Raw genomic sequence first — 13476 nt, forward strand, 5'->3', positions numbered from 1 at the left:
TGGAGGTTGGGCATGTGCAGAGCGCTGGCAGGCATTGTATGACTCGTCATTTCAGAGCAGGATGGGGCTTGTGCTGCCAGTACACACCCTGTGGTCGGGAACGTTTGTTTTCCAGACGAAAATATGAAGTGATTCAAGAGGACACTAGAAACATAAATCCTGGCTCTATTCTTGTCATGGGTGCTGTCTCTGTGGAATTAGAGGGAATGTCCTTAGTCTATACAAGTGCTAGAGGAGGAAAACAGAAAAATAAATCTTAGGCCCTATTCACACGACGGGGATTCCTTGCCGTTTTTCGAACGGCCGTCAAACAGCCGCAGTAGGAACAATAGACCCCAAATGGGGCTATTCACACGGCCGATTTTTTGACGGCCTGGTAGACCGGGCTGTCCAAAAAATTATGTATGCCCTATTTTCGGCCGTTCTCCCGGCCACACGGCTCCCATAGAAGTCTATGGGGCTGTGTAAAGCACGGCTGTCACTCGGATGTGATCAGGGGGCTGTGTGGCACTACCTACAGGGTGTCTGTTGCAGTACCTACAGAGGGCAGTGTGTGGCATTATCTACAGAGGGAAGTGTGTGGCAAAAAATGTACGAATGAAATTCATCCGTTTTTAAAACGGACATGGAAAAAAACGGATCAAAATCTGCTGTTAAAAACGGAAACGGCCCGGAACGCATGCAAAACGGCCGAGAAAAACTGACGTTTTTATCAGCCGATGCCCGAACCCTGTCGTGTGAATAGAGCCTTAGCCCTTATGCACACGACAGGGTTTGACGGCCGTTCAAAAAACATCCGTCACACGGTTGCAGTATGAACAATAGACCCCTAATGGGGCTATTCACACGACCGATTTTTTGACTGCCCGGGAAACCCGGCCGTCAAAAAATGGGACACGCCCTATTTTCGGCCGTTCGCCCGACTCCCATAGAAGTCTATCGGACCGGGTAATACACAGCCATCACTTGAATGTGCTCCAAGTGACGGCCGTGTCTTCTGTCGCTCGCTCTCTCCTTCTCACAGTGCGAAGTGCATGGGAGGAGGAGGAGGGTATGTCTTTTGCTCCCTGTAGGAGCTTCGGCAACGCTGTGGCCGGGGATTGGGGATTCCGCGCCAGCAGAAGTCCCTGACTTAACTGTGTCCATATATGGACACAGTGACGTCAGCAACTTCTGAAGCGGAATCCCTGGCGATGTGGCTGGGGATTCCGCTCCAGGAGAAGTCCCTGACTTCACGGTGTCCATATATGGACACAGTGACGTCAGGCACTTCTGAAGCGGAGTCCCAGATCCTGTGGCCGGTGTCTCCGCTCCAGGAGGAGTCCCTGACTTCACTGTCTTCATATATGGACATTTTAGTCAGGGACTTCTCCTGGAACGGTGGCGCTATCTACAGACAGGTAGGGGGGGGGGGGTGCTGTGCAGAACTACCTGCAGGGGCTGTGTGGCATTACCTACAGGGGGCTGTGTGCCACTACCTACATGGGGTTGTGTACCACTACCTACAGGGGGCTGTGTGGCACAACCTACAGGGGGCTATGTGCCACTACCTACAGGGGGCTGGTGGCACAACCTACAGGGGGCTATGTGGCATTACAGGGGGCTGTGTGGCATTACCTACAGGGAGCTGTGTGCCACTACCTACAGGGAGCTGTGTGCCACTACCTACAGGGGGCTGTGGCAGTATCTACAGAGGGCAGTGTGTGGCAAAAATTGACAAATGAAATTCATCCGATTTTAAAACGGACAGGGAAAAAAATGGATGCAAAATGGGTCAAAATCGGCCGTTAAAAACGGCAACACAGCTCGGAACGGATGCAGACCAGCCGGGAAAACGGCCGATTTTATCGGCCGACACTCAGACCCTGTCGTGTGAATAAGCCCTCATTCACACGACAGGGTTTCCCGGGCCGGGTGACGGCCGTTCATAAAACGGCTGTCACACGGCTGCAGTAGGAACAATAGACCCCTAATGGGGCTATTCACATGACCGATTTTTTGACGGCCTGGGAAACCTGGCCGTCAAAGAATGGGACATTCCCTATTTTCGGTCGTTTACCCGGCCGCCCGGCTCCCATAGAAGTCTATGGGGCCGGGTAATTCACGGCCATCACCGGAATGTGTCCCGAGTGACGGCCGTGTCTTCCGTCGCTCGACTCTCTCTCCTCCTCCTCACAGTGCAGAGTGCATGTGAGGAGGAGGAGAGTCTTTTTTTGCTCCCTGTAGGAGTCAGAATCCCCAATCCCCGGCCGGGGATTGGGGATTCCGCTACAGGAGAAGTGAGTGACTACACTGTCCATATATGGACACAGCGACGTCACTCACTTCTGAAGAGGAATCCCCAACCCTGTGGCTGGGGATTCCGCTACAGGAGAAGTGAGTGACTACACTGTCCATATATGGACACAGCGACGTCACTCACTTCTGAATAGGAATCCCCAACCCTGTGGCTGGGGATTCTGCTACAGGAGAAGTGAGTGACTACACTGTCCATATATGGACACAGTGACGTCACTCACTTCTGAAGCAGAATCCTCGACCCTGTGGCCGGGGATTCCACTTCAGGAGAAGTCAGTGACTAAACTGTCCATATATGGACATTAAAGTCAGTGACTTCTCCTGGAAGGGGGGGGGGGGGTCGGTGAAACCTACAGGGGGCTGTGTGGCATTACCTACAGGGGACTTGGTGGCATTACATACAGGGAGCTGGTTGGCATTACCTACAGGGGGCTGGGTGGCATTACCTGCAAGTGGCTGAGTGGCATTACCTGCAGAGGGCTGCGTGGCATTACCTGCAGAGGGCTGGGTGGCATTACATACAGGGGGCTGGGTGGCATTTCATACAGGGGGCTGGGTGGCATTACCTGCAGAAGGCTGGGTGGCATTACATACAGGGGGGCTGGGTGGCATTACCGCAAGGGGCTGGGTAGCATTACATACAGGGGGCTGGGTGGCATTACCTGCAGGGGGCTGGGTGGAATTACCTGCAGGGGGCTGGGTGGCATTACCTGCAGGGGCTGGGTGGCATTACCTACAGGGGCTGAGTGGCATTACCTACAGGGGGCTGTGTGACATTACCTACCAGGGGGGCTGTGGCATTATCTACAGAGGGCGGTGTGTGGCAACAAATTTTAATGAAATTCATCCGATTTTAAAACGGACAGGGAAAAAAACGGATGCAAAACGGGTCAAAATCGTCCGTTAAAAACGGCAACGCGGCCCAAACCGGAATCGGAACAGATGCAAAACGGCCGGGAAAAACAGCCCATATATGGACACAGCGACGTCACTCACTTCTGAATAGGAATCCCCAACCCTGTGGCTGGGGATTCTGCTACAGGAGAAGTGAGTGACTACACTGTCCATATATGGACACAGTGACGTCACTCACTTCTGAAGCAGAATCCTCGACCCTGTGGCCGGGGATTCCACTTCAGGAGAAGTCAGTGACTAAACTGTCCATATATGGACATTAAAGTCAGTGACTTCTCCTGGAAGGGGGGGGGGGGGGTCGGTGAAACCTACAGGGGGCTGTGTGGCATTACCTACAGGGGACTTGGTGGCATTACATACAGGGAGCTGGTTGGCATTACCTACAGGGCTCTAGTTTGCTCCTTTCACAAGGAGCTAGTATGGGGACGAGCGCTACGTTACAAAGATCGCTCGTCCCCATACATTATTAGCATGTCGGCAGCACAACAACAATAATAATTAACTTTTTTTAAATGATACGATCAGCAGATGAACGAGCGTTTGGGCATTACGTTTTTTGGCGGAAACAATAGCGCAGTCGACTGCGCTATTGATTCCGTAAAAAACAGAACCCTGAGGCTGGATTCACACGAGCATGTTCGGTCCGTAAAGGACGGAACGGATTTCGGCCGCAAGTCCCGGACCAATCACACTGCAGGGAGCCGAACATTATCTATACATAATTGGTATTGCCGCGTCCGTAACGGCCTGAACTACAAAATTATTTTGTTATTTATCCCGCGCGGTGAACGCCATAAAAGAAAATAATAATAAACCATCCCAGAATCACAATTGTTTGGTCACTTCACCTCTCAAAAAATGGAATAAAAAGAGATCAAAAAGTCGCATGTACCTAAAACCAGTACTGATCGAAACTACAGTTCGTTACACAAAAAACAAGTCCTCGCACGGCTTTCTTGATGGAAAAATAAAAACGTTATGGCTCTTAGAATAAGGTAACACAAAAAGTAAATGATTTTATACAAAAAGTATTTTATTGTGCAAATGCCATAAGACATAAAAAAAACTATAAACATATGGTATTGCCGTAATCGTATCGCCCCGCAGAATAAAGTGAATATGCTATTTATAGCGCACGGTGAACGCTGTAAATTTTTTTTAATAAAAAACAATAGTAGAATTGCTGTTTTTTAGTCGCCACGCCTCTTAAATATAGAATAAAAACTGATCAAAAAGTTGCATGCACCCTATAAAAATTACAATGAATTCCTCAAGGGGTCTCCAAAATGGGGTCACTTTTGGGGGGTTTCCACTGTTTTGGCACCACAAGACCTCTTCAAACCGGACATGGTACCTAATAAAAAGGAGGCCTCAAAATCCACTAGGTGCTCCTTTGCTTATGAGGCCGGTGCTTCAGTCCATTAGTGTACTAGGGCCACATGTGGGATATTTACATGTGGGCACATTATATTGGAACTGAAATGGCATATATATATATATATATATATATATATATATATATATATATATATATATATATGAAATTGCAAATCTCACACTGCACCACCTGCTGCGCATTACCTTTTAGACAATACCTGTGGGGTCGAAATGCTCACTACACCTCTAGATGAATGCCTTAAGGGATGTAGATTTTAAAATGGGGTTGCTTCTTGGGGGTTTCCATTGCATTGATACCTCTGGGGCTCCGCAAATGCAACATGGCATTCCGAAAACCAATCCAGCAAAATCTGGACTCCAAAGAACACATAGCGCTCCTTTCCTTCTGAGCCCTCCCGTGGGCCCGAACGGCAGTTTATCATCACAAATGGGGTATTGCCGCACTCGGGACAAATTGGGAAACAAATTGGGGTATTTCATTTCTTGTGAAAATAAGAAATTTGGAGCCAAAACTACATATTATTGGAAAAAACTACATTTTTTTTAAATTCACAGCCCAATTCAAATAAGTTCTGTGGAAAAACTGTGGGATCTAAATGGTCACAACACCCATAAATGAATTCCTTGAGGGGTGAAGTTTCCAAAACGGGATCTCCTCTAGTGGGTTTCCATTGCTTTGATACCTCTGGGGCTCTGCAAATGCGACATGGCACCCGAAAACCAATCCAGCAAAATCTGGACTCCAAAGAACAAATAGCGCTCCTTTCCTTCTGAGCCCTCTCATGGGCCCAAACGGCAGTTTATCACCACAAATGGGGTATTGCCGCATTTTATCAAAAATGACATCTTATTGGAACAAAATTCATTCTTTTAATTTCACAGCCCAATTCAAATACGTGTTGTGAAAAAACTGTTGGGTAAAAATGGTAACAACAACCATAAATGAATTTCTTGAGGGGTGTAGTTTCCGAAATGGGGTCACTTTTGGTGGATTCCTACTGTTTTGGCACCTCAACACCTCTCCAAACATGGCATTCTGCCTAAAATATATTCTAATAAAAAAGAGGCCCCAAAATGCACTAGGTGCTTCTTTGCTTCTGAGGCCTGTGTTTTAGTCCACGAGCACAATAGAGCCATATGTCGGACATTTCAAAAAACTGCAGAATCTGGACAATACCTATTTAGTAGTGTATCATTGGTAAAACCTTCTGTGTTACAGAAAAAAAATATTAATAATTCAGCAAGAAAAATGAAATTTGCAAATTTCACCTTCACTTTGCTTTAATTCCTGTGAAATTCCTAAAGGGTTAAAAAAAAGCTTTCTAAATGCTGTTTTGAATACTTTGAGTGGTCTAGTTTTTAAAATGGGGTGTTTTATGGGGGTTTCTAATACGTAGGCCCCTCAAAGCCACTTCAGAACTGAGCAGGTACCTTGAAAAAAAGGCTTTTGAAATTTTCTTAAAAATATGAGAAATTGCTGTTTATGTTCTAAGCCTTGTAACGTCCAAGAAAAATAAAAGAATGTTCAAAAAACGATGCAAATCTAAAGTAGACATATGGGAAATGTGAACTATTTTTGGTGGTATAACCATCTGTTTTACAAGAAGATGCATTTAAATTCAGAAAAATGCTATTTTTTCTAAATTTTCTCAAAATTTTGCAATTTTTCACAAATAAACGCTGAATATATTGATCAATTTTTACCACTAACATAAAGCCCAATGTGTCACAAGAAAACAATCTCAGAATCGCTTGGATAGGTTTAAGCATTTCCAAGTTATTACCACACAAAAGGGAAATATGTCAGATTTGAAAAATGGGCTCTGAGCCTAAGGGCCCATGCACACTAAAGTAAAAACGCCCGTAATCACGGGCCGTAATTACACCCCGTAATTACGGGCCCATAGACTTCTATTGGCCACGGGTACCTCACCCGTATGCTTACGGGAAGGTGCCCGGGCCGTTAAAAAATATAGAACATGTCCTATTTTAGGCCGTAATTACATCACGGGAAGGCCCATAGAAGTCTTTACGGGTGACTACGTGTGTACACCCATAATTACGGCGACGGCGAAGTCAGCGGATAGTCACTGTCCAAAGTGCTGAAAGAGTTAACTGATCGGCAGTAACTCTTTCAGCACCCTGGACAGTGACTTCCGATCACAATATAAATCAAGGTGTACAAAAATAGAAGTTCATACTTACCCAGAACTCCCTGCTTCTTCCTCCAGTCCGGCCTCCCGGGATGATGTTTCAGCCCATGTGACCTCTGCAGCCAATCACAGGCCAATCACAGGCTGCAGCGGTCACATGGACTGCTGCGTCATCCAGGGAGGTCGGGCTGGATATCAAGAGAGGGACGCGTAACCAAGGCAACGGCCGGGTAAGTATGAATTTCTTTTACTTGTACCTCGGAGAGGTCTGCCCCTTCTCTCTATCCTGCACTGATAGAGAGAAGGGGCTGCCGATTAGTGCAGTGCAATTTTGCAGCGAAAACGTGCCCGTAAATATGGGTGGAATACTGGTGACACCGGACCCGTATTTACGGGCACGGGTCCGTAAATACTGGTGCAATACGGGTCGAATACGTGTGACCAAGTACCCGTATTTACGCCAGTATTTACGGGAGGGAAAAAATACGTTCGTGTGCATGAGGCCTTAAGGTCCAAACTAGGCTGCGTCCTTAAGGGGTTAAACTCCAGCAAGTAGATTTTGAAATGGGATCTACTATTGTAAAAGTAGCATAAATCGGGCATGGTCAAAATGCATCAGGAAGCCAATTTTGGATTTGTCGCACCTTCTAATCATAGCATCAGTTGTTAACATATAATCCAGCCTCTGGTAAGAGGAATTGGCAGGTGTAAAATGTGTGTAGTCTTTGACGGAAGGATAGAAAGTGCACCAAACTTCGGATATGTCACTGTTATGTAAGGATTTCCTAAACTATTGCCTTATAGGATCAAGCTGAATGACCCGTAGAGGAGTGTAAAATAGGATCCAGTGTCGCATTCAGATCCCCCCGCCAGTATGACTTCCCCCTCCTAAAAGTATCTAAAGTTTTCATAACGTCAATCAACCAGGGCACTTGGCCCCGATAGGGAGCCTATAAGCTGCCTAAAGTGAGAGGCAAGGATCCTATTTTGCCTTTAATAAAGACAAAGCGCCCGTTAGGATCTATCTATTGATCAATCAAATTAAAGGAGAAGCGTTAGTGTAATCCAATGCTAGCTCCTTTTGAGGCACCGGTATCGGAGAAGCTATGAAACCAAGTTCAGTAATAAGATCTGGAAAGATTGGGTAAGGCCTTATGCACAGATACTTAATTACGGATCAAGTTGCGGATACATTTCTATTGGTCACAGGCACCTTTCAGTATATTTATGGAAGCATGTCCGTGCCGTAGAAATGATCCGTAAAATATAGAACATGTCCTATTTTTGTCCGCAATTGTGGCACATACTCCCCATAGATGTCTGGGCGCTTCTGCTATTGCGGACAGCTACGGAGGTCAATCCGTAGCTGTCCGTAAGTGCGGAAGCTTTTCTATGAGACGCCAGATTAACTACTGATGCACTACGGACCGTATTTGCGGACAGCGTGCCATATATGCGGATGAGAGTTGGACGACTACAGATCCGTCTGTGGATAGTAAAAACCATTACGGTCAGGGGCGTGGCCTAACTGACTATGTGAGCAGACGTCTGTGTGCTGAGCTCCGTCCATCTATTATCCTGAGTGCCCATCCTGAGTCTCATTTCTTATCCATTCTTGCTGGAAATCGTGCCTTATTAACCCTTATACTTACCCGCCTTTATTCAGCGACTTGGTATGGTGAAGATCGGCCCTGCAACGCCGGCACAGGCTCTGGAGCGATTCGCGTGCAAGTCTGGGAAAGATGGCGCCGGTTCTTCCTCCACTGTGGAAGCTGGTGCTCAAGTGGAAACGCCCTTGGCTGCTGAGTCGCCGGACATTAGTCTGCAACAACTGTCTAACACATTGCTGGACGCAATTGCCTCTGCCAAACAACTCTCACGGGTAGGATTGAAGAAGTGCGTGTGGATATTGGTCTCCTCTGGCATGATGTCCAGTCTCTGAGGGAGCGCACTACGGAGGTTGAGACTCGTGTCTCAGATTGGGAGGACAGACTCTGGCCGCTCACCTTGCGAGTGGCGGCAATAACCTGGAAGCTCAAGGCAGATGACCTTGAGATTTGCCTTCGCAGGAACAACGTGCGGGTGGTTGGACTGCCAGAGCAGATGGAGGGCCAGCATCCAGAAAGGTTTGCTGAGTGCTGGCTGTGCAAATTATTTGGAGACGATGCCTCTACTCCGGCCTTTGTGGTGGAATGGGCCCATAGGGTCCCCACTAGGCCTCTACCTCCTGGGACCCCCCCCCCCCGCATGTTTTTCTCATGAGACGCCTCAATTGCAAAGACCGGGATAAGATTCTGGCTATGGTGCACAGCAAGGGCGACATTACTCTGGATAATTCACGTATATCCTTCTTCCCTGATTTTTCTGTTGACCTGCAGAAGAAAAGGGCCTCATTTACCGCGGTCAAGAAGAGGTTGCGGGAGGCTGATCTCCAATACTCTATGACCTTTCCTGCCCACCTGCATGTACAATGGAAGGGCAAGGCCCATTTCTTTGAGTGCCCTGCTGAAGTCTCCTCCTGGCTGGATGGCCTTCCGCGGGCCTCGGCTCGTGATCCTTGAGCTCTGATTCTGATGTACCGTGATATGTGTTTTGTTTTTTTTGGTCTGCAGTGACTCATTTACCTACCTGATTTAAAGACCCTGCACATCTGCGGACGTTCTCAATTTGCCTGCTATGTGACCTGCTGGTCTTCATCCTTCCATCCTGGATTTGTGAGTACTTTCCTGTGATCTTCAGATGGATATTACCTCAGCGACCCTGTCACATTTTAATTAGAATCCTCATGTAGACTGTTCGGGATCTAAACCTATGCAACTTGGGGGCTAGTATAGGTGGGGTGAGGGTGGGTTGTTGGGGGAAGCGGGATTGTTTTTGCACCTTGTATTGTGCATCTTTTTCGGACATGTGCTATATTTCTCTAAGTACTATGAGATTGCTTTCTTTGTATCGCTACTACTTTGTATGTTCACGGCTGTGTATATTGGTCGCGATGATGCAGCTCCTTGGGGCTGGATAAGTGGCTATGTATTGATTTGTTGTCTGTTGTTTTACTATGGCTAACCCACTGCATAAATTGTTGATATGGAATGTCAGGGGCATTAATAATCCTCTTAAGAGGAACCTTGTGTTCTCCTTTATGCAGCCTCATTCCCCTGACATTGTGTGTTTATTAGAAACCCATCTTTTGCCACAACACATCCCCTCCCTGAAGAAAAGATGGGTGGGTTGGTTACATAGATCGTGACACTCCTCCTATTCGTAGGGGGTAGTGGTGCTGGTGCGTAATACCATTTGCTTTGAAATTGCAACTGTTCAGTCTGATCCTGAGGGGCGTTTTGTGTTCATTACCTCTACAGTAGACACCTACTGATTAGTCCTCTCTCTGGCCTATCCCGATCACCAGGTGATCTGTGCGGGTGATTTTAATATGGTTCCTGACACACTGAAAGACTGTTTTATTCGGGGGTACATCCTGGGGGGAGATCGGTGCTGGAGGGGGGGTGGCTGCATGCAGTGGGTTGGTGCGATGCTTGGCGACATCTCCAGTCTAAAGAATTACTGTACTCCTGTTACTCACCCACCCATCGATCTCTCTCCCATATTGACAATGTATTCTGTACCCCTCGCACTATGCTTAATGTTGCTGATATCCAGTATTTCCAGAGGGGAATATCTGACCACTCCCCCATGCTGCTCTCCCTTGATGTTGGCTTGCCTCCTATGTCTCGTAATTGGCGGTTTCACCCCATCTGGTTATCCCAGGAGTCCCTGCCTCTCTGCCGGACAAGTATCCCGTACTGTAATCATGTTTTCAGTACGGGACAGTAGTTCCACGGAGAGGCAGGGACTCCTAGCGTCGTACATAACTATGATGCTAGGAGCCCGGCTCCCTGCACTGTGTTCGGTCCGGGACTTGCGGCCGAAATACGTTCCGTCCATTACGGATGTAACATGCTCGTGTGAACCCAGCCTAATAGTTAGTGGGCTTGTTTCGTATTTGCATAAATTGTTCTGCTGTGCTTCAGCTGGATTATAAGCATCTTATCGTTATGATGTTATAAGCATATTAGAGAGTTTTGTTATTAATGCTTATTAATATGAGAACTGAAGACTCTTTTACACAAACACCCTCCTTTAACCGGTTCCTGTTCTGCGCTGTATTAGTACATCTCATCTCGTGCTTAATTGATGCAAGTCGTCGTACTATTATGATGCTAAGATGGCGCGGGCTCAGTAGCTAAATTGGCACCATCATTTGCGGGTGTCGGCTGCAATATACAGACCACAGCCTGCTCTAACAGCCAGAATCTGAGAAAACTCCTATCCCCGCCATTTAACCCCTTAGATGACACAGTAATTGATCACCGTGGCATCTAAGTGGCTAGACAGAAAAAGTGCTCTCCCTCTGTTACCACATCGGTGACCCGCAAGTGCGGGGTGCCGATGGGTTGCTATTGAAGCTAGGAGGCCAGAAGAAGGGGGACCCCAGGTCTGCTCTACATGGAATCCTATTAGGCGCTACTGCCTGTCAGCTTTATATGGGCACATGTAATGCATTTTAATACAGAAGTATTGCAATGTATTAAATTAATGATCAAAAAGTCAAATGTTCAAGTCCTATAGTGGGACTAAAAATAAAGTGTAAAAAAGTTTTGGAAAAATATTTGTAAAAAATCTGAAGAAAACTCAGAAATTAGGCCCCATGCACACGAACGTGCTTTTGCGGTGCAATTCCACCAAAAATCCACAGGAGAATTACGGCCCCATTCATTTCTATGGGGCTATGCACACGACCGTAGTTTTTACGGTCTGTGCATGGCCCGGGAGCCCACACCGCAGAAAGAACGGACATGTCTTATTACGGCCGTCTTCTGCGGTCCGGGCTCATTGAAAATAATGGCCGCGGCTATGTACATTGCCCGCGATTTGCGGGCGTCTTGCGGCTGACAGACCGCTGCCGGCCGACCTGAAAATCACGGGCGTGCACATGGCTACGGTCGTGTGCATGAGGCCATAGCCTTTTTTCCCCCATACAAAGCCCTTTATTTTGGAAAAAAGTGTAAAAATAGAAAACTATACATATTTGGCATCTCCTCATTCAAGATAACGCGCACTATAAAATAAACACAATATTTAATTCACACGGTGTACACAGAAAAAAAAATTGAAAGCAATGCCAAAATTGCTGTTTGTTAATCATCCCGCCTCTCAAAAATTAAATAAAAAGTGTTAAATAAATAGTATGCACCTCAAAATGGTACCAATAAAAACAGCATTTCGTCCCACAAAAAAAAAGGTTTTTGAATGCACCGGCTCAAAAAATATTTAAGAAAAGTGTTTTTATTTGCCAAAAGTAGAAAATCAGGAAAAAAAGCTATATACATTTGGTATGACTATAATCGTAGCGGCTCACAGAATAAAGTTACCATGTCAATTATAGTGCATACAATGATAAAGAAGACTTTGGTCTATCTGTATCTTGTCCATTTAATAAGGGCCGATTCTAGCTTTTTTGCCCCCTGAGGTGAAAATATAAACGGTGCCCCCCTTTGAACTTCAAGAAACTTTGGTGTGCTTATGCACATATGCAAAGACTCCTGTGCGGTTTCACACTGTGCTGTGGTATGTTTGTTTCTTTTTGCATCTGTTTTTGGGTGGCATAAAACTGTATACCAGTGGAGCTTTTGTAACTCTGTGTCCATTTATGGTACGTACACATGGATCAGAAAATTCTGCAGCAAATCCAACCCAGAATTCGCAGTGAAATCTGCCAGAAATTCTGCACCAAACCAGGCTGTGGAAACCAGCTGAGAAGCAAAAAAAAAAAAAAGACCATACTTGTCTCCTTGGTTCTGCTGTGGCAACGTGTCCCTGGTCCTCTGAATTGTCTCTGTACAGCTGGCATCCTGTGATGACGTCTCCTTCAATGTGTTACTGCAGCCTGTGATTGGCTGCAACGGTCAAATGTAAAGGAAAAATCATCATGAGAAGCCAACTATACAGAGACCATCAGGGGAACCAGGGATGCGTTGCCACAAGAGAGCCAGGGGAGGGGAGAATACTTTGTTATTTTTTGGGGGAGTTGGCATTTGTTGCAGATTTTGACATCCCCATTGTTGGGGTGTGGGTATTCTTGCCGTCATAAACAGTCCTCACTCAGGATTTGGCAAACAATGCTTGTATTTATTTTGAGCAAATACAAAGTAAAAGTAAAATAACAACAAAAAAGCAGGTAAATTAGGCGTTGAATTGCAGCTGCCTTCATATCGAGCAGCACCCCAATCCTCAGCTCATATGCTCTGAACTGAACCTGTCCCACACTCCTCTGGGTGCACTTAAATACACAATATTCTATTTCCCAGAATTCTACAGTCTTAAAGGGACACACACATTTGTGTATAAATTTCAAACACATACATATTATACATAAACCACATATACATATTCCATACTTCATGTCTCCTTTTAAAATGAACAGGAGCTTACAATCTCTATACACATAACCAAATCATACAAAATAAAAATACATATACTTTGTGTGGCTGCAGCTCTGCCTCACCTGGCATTAATCAAGTGCCTCCTATATAACCCCAGCACCCCCTATTCAGGTTTGGTCACATGCAGGTAATGCTGTGTGTTAGGGCTTATTCAGACGAACGTATAATACGTCCGTGCAACGCGCACGGACCTATGTTAGTCAATGAGGCCG

At 46.2% G+C, this 13476-nt stretch overlaps 1 protein-coding gene across 2 annotated transcripts in view; it reads left to right on the top strand.

Moving 5' to 3' along the window:
* Positions 1–13476, top strand: part of LOC142650979 (thioredoxin-like) — a 96749-nt gene that overhangs the window by 990 nt on the left and 82283 nt on the right. The gene's annotated exons all lie outside the window — the stretch shown is intronic.

This window comes from Rhinoderma darwinii, chromosome 1 (genome assembly GCF_050947455.1).
Source record: "Rhinoderma darwinii isolate aRhiDar2 chromosome 1, aRhiDar2.hap1, whole genome shotgun sequence".
NCBI lineage: Eukaryota > Metazoa > Chordata > Amphibia > Anura > Rhinodermatidae > Rhinoderma > Rhinoderma darwinii.